At 48.2% G+C, this 4,160-nt stretch overlaps 1 pseudogene; it reads right to left on the bottom strand.

Moving 5' to 3' along the window:
• Nucleotides 1–1,918: 1,918 nt before the first annotated feature.
• Nucleotides 1,919–2,770, bottom strand: LOC147421612 (BTB/POZ domain-containing protein At1g30440-like; annotated as a pseudogene).
• Between the last annotated feature and the right edge of the window lie 1,390 nt (nucleotides 2,771–4,160).

Here is a 4,160-nt window from a genome sequence, read left to right as displayed (position 1 = left end):
CTACCATATGGGCCTGGAAGGAATTCAAACTGTCGTTGAGGCAGGTCGCTGCCTATTCTATACATGGAGCGATGAGAGTCTCAATTTTGGCCATGAGGTAGAGAGGAAGAGAGGAGAAAGGGGGGCTCCTGGCTCTCGAATTGCGGATAGACACCAACTACCCGGACTGGGAAGGGTGCCCCTTCTCTTTAGCTACGGCCATGCACTTCCATCATGGCAATGCGCAGAAGCAGCCATGTGAAGCTCACTCTAGTGATCAATCACATGAAGCTCACTTTTCCCTTATAACCCATGGGCATCGCAATAGATCACATGGTTGATATGGTAGTAGACATGGTCCATGTAAGAAATGGTATGAAAGATGAAGAGACCATGAGGGACAGCATTATCGTTTGTCCATCCCTCGAGAGCGGTCTGCAGTAGTTGTAATACTGGAGAGTCATTCGTGAGTTGCCCCTTTTTGTTGAAACATAAGTACTGCAATGGCAAGGAGAGCAAAATGTGGTTGAGCTAGTCGGCCCTGGTGCAAGTGGCTAGCATCCTTGAGAAGAAAGCGGTGGAGGCCAATGCAAAATCTGTTGTGCAAGAGACTGCAGCTACTCCGGTCGTGTCAGATATCTGGCCGGCCCACTGTGATTGTGTGTGTGTGTGTGTGTGTGTGTGTGTGTGTGTGTGTGTGTGTGTGTGTGTGTGTGTGTGTGTGTGTGTGTGTGTGTGTGTGTGTGTGTGTGAGAGAGAGAGAGAGAGAGAGAGAGATAGAGAGATGAAGAGGACATAGACACAAAAATTGATTGTTTGTTGCACAGCACCTAGCGAATTGCCGGAAGTCTCATCATCTCTAGAGAGAGAGAGAGAGAGAGAGAGAGAGAGAGTCACTTGGGGAGCAATGGAATGACAGGAGCCTACAATTTAATTTATAAATAACTAGATCATCAGTCTCTCTCTCTCTCTCTCTCTCTCTCTCTCTCTCTCTCTCTCTCTCTCTCTCTCTCTCTCTCTCTCTCTCTCTCTCTCTCTCTCTCTCTCTCATCGTTCTCCTCTTCCCTCTTTTTACGGGCTACTGCACACCTCTCTCGACTTGTGAGTCGTGACTGATAACTTGACTGATAACTTGTGAGTCATGACTGATAACTTGTGAGCGCAAGGCTTGTTTATCAACCCCACAACTCCAGGACGTGCAGTGTCCGTCCGTCAACTTTCGAGGAGTTTGCTCACTATTTGAGCAGTGTTCAGGAAAAATCTGTCTCAGCTTTATATAGTGCCGTTTTCAATTTCCAAAATGCCGGTTGAATGCAAGGGGAAAAGGAGAAATTATGCCCCAAAATAGAGAAAAATAGTGTAAAAACCCGAAAAAGTAACCTAATTTTAAAATTTTCCTCTTGGAAAATTCTAGGAAAGGAATTTTGTAGGTTTGGAAAATTTATTTTTCCCGCTGCCCATGAAGGTAGGAGGCCTGGAGGCTGCGCTGCTATTCGAGGCTGGCAACCACGCTAAAAGTGTGATCGGCCATGGAAGATGGCAGCCACATCACTAGAAGAGGACCATCCGTGGATGGCGCCTTGACTCCCCACCTGCGCCCACTCTTCAAAGCAGTTTGAAATTGAAAGGTGAGTCTGCTTGTAGCTCGAGCCTCGAGGTGAAGCCGGTCCCTTGGAGGCTTGGAGCCCAGGTGCGCTGCCAGCTCTCACTGTCGCGCTGTGCAGCCGGGAGGCGCAGGGCACACTTAGACAATATACTCTCTCTCTCTCTCTCTCTCTCTCTCTCTCTCTCTCTCTCTCTCTCTCTCTCTCTCTCTCTCTCTCTCTCTCTCTCTCTCTCTCTCTCTCTCACACACACACACACACACACACACACACACTCTCACTCACACACACACACACACACACACACACACACACACTGTGACAGTGTGCAGTCTTTAGCTTCTAGCAAAATGCATGAGCGCCCCAGCTACACTCTCAAACTTCAGGCCTTGGCTTTCCGTTTCCATATTCACCCTCTTATAAAGAGGAAGGCTTAACATCGCAATGGCTTCATACCACCAATCCATGCGAGGCTTCTTCGCCCTTGCCCCGTGCTGATCCCATTCCATAAAAAGCTTCCTTCTGGACTCTGCATCGAGTTGTTGGGCATTGGCCATGCAAGCAGGTTAGGGTCAGTGCAGGCCTTCATGACTACAGCATCTATGCACATGTTTACAATTCCAAGATCCTCAGCTTCAATCAATACACTTTCATAGCTATATTATAAAGCTCTAGTACATTCCTTCCAATTCTGAAGCACGACCTGGTTATTCACTGCATTTGTAGAGTCAGCTCCAACAGAACTTCGCAAGAAGTTCAAAGGCATCAAGACCACCCAGAATGTCTGAAAGGTGCATATGAATCTCATTATCTACTCAATTGAAATTAATCTGAGCCGTGCAGAACTTGATCAGGGGTTGGGTGGTCTTTTGGGGCAGCAGCCGCTGCATGTGATGATTAGGCTAGTCGTTAGTAGAGAGCAGCTGTTGACGTTGCTACAATACTCACGCAGGAACCAGAGCTAGCAATCTTCCTAGTCCTCCATCTCCTCGTGCTGTTCGGATCTGGACACAAATTAGGTAAGGCTCGGACTCTCTCTCTCTCTCTCTCTCTCTCTCTCTCTCTCTCTCTCTCTCTCTCTCTCTCTCTCTCTCTCTCCATCCAATGTGGCGACTTCGAAACGCGTTGTAATTGTTTTCTGTACTGGTGCAGCCCACAGGATGATCCTTCTTCCCATAGAGAAGCATCGGCCTTATCGACACTCATGCACATCCAGTGCTGTGCTAATTTGCATGATGTCCTCACTCAGATCCTACACTCCAAGGCACACCACCACTCCAAGGCACACCACCATTTCAAGGCAGTGTCTCAAAGTCTTCAGGCTTGCTATTACTCTGCATTCACACTCGTCTCCATATGTGCTAGCTCTGAGAAGCCATGCTAGTATCTATTTTGGTTGGATTGTTCAAGATTTTTTAATCTTTATTCTTTTGTGACAATTAAGATGCGTTTCTGAGTGCTTAGCATGTATTGTGTCACAAATTATCTCAAAACAAAAGGCAGTCATGTCTAAAAATAATAACGCAGTTCATCTCCAAAGCCTACATAACCAAAAGTAAATTCTATCTTGTACCTACTGATAGAAGAATCGACGATCAGCTTTCTTATGGAAAGTTATAATTTTTTTTAATCTCTGGAGATGTTTAATCTCATAACCACGCCGTTGCGAGCAACCTGCGTCTATCTTGTCCAGGCCACCTCCGCTACAAGTTGAGAGAGAGAGAGAGAGAGAGAGAGAGAGAGAAGAGACCCTGCTTAGGCCACCGCCACTGCTATCGTCTGATCTGCCAGAGAGTTTTTCGAGCATTGGTGAGTACTCAGGAGTCAACGCGCGAGGCTTTAGCAATACCCAGGTCTATTCGGGATTGTGTGAGGAAAGGCAGGCCGCACGATTTGATTTGATTTGACCTGCAGTTTCTCCCTCCTCTCTCTCTCTCTCTCTCTCTCTCTCTCTCTCTCTCTCTCTCTCTCGTCACGTTGTTCCTGTGTTGTGTTAGCCGAGCTGCAGGAAACACCCTCGCTATCTCGCCGTTCGTGCGGCTGGAGTGGTCGGATCAAGCATATTGTGCCACATGGCGGGGGAAGGGGCCGGAATCCCCTCCCCCATTATCTATTAGTATAGATGTACGTTGTTCCTCTCTCTCTCTCTCTCTCTCTCTCTCTCTCTCTCTCTCTCTCTCTCTCTCTCTCTCTCTCGTCGCGCTGTTCCTGTGTCGTGTTAGCCGAGCTGCAGGAAACACCCTCGCTGTCTCGCCGTCCGTGCGCCTGGAGTGGCCGGATCAAGCAAATTGTGCCACGTGGCGGGGGAAGGGGCCGGAATCCCCTCTCCCATTATCTATTAGTATAGAAGAGACCTTGCTTAGGCCACCGCCCCTGCTATCGTCTGATCTGCCAGAGAGTTTTTCGAGCACTGGTGAGTACTCAGGAGTCAACGCGCGAGGATTTAGCAATACCCAGGCCTATCCGGGATTGTGTGAGGAAAGGCAGGCTATACGATTTGATTTGATTTGACCTGCAGTTTCTCCCTCCTCCCCTTCTCTCTCTCTCTCTCTCTCTCTCTCTCTCTCTCTCTCTCTC

This window comes from Adiantum capillus-veneris, chromosome 27 (assembly GCF_014529385.1).
Source record: "Adiantum capillus-veneris isolate H3 chromosome 27, ASM1452938v2, whole genome shotgun sequence".
In the NCBI taxonomy this organism is placed as follows: Eukaryota; Viridiplantae; Streptophyta; class Polypodiopsida; order Polypodiales; family Pteridaceae; genus Adiantum; species Adiantum capillus-veneris.
This window is presented reverse-complemented; position numbering and strand designations above follow the sequence as displayed.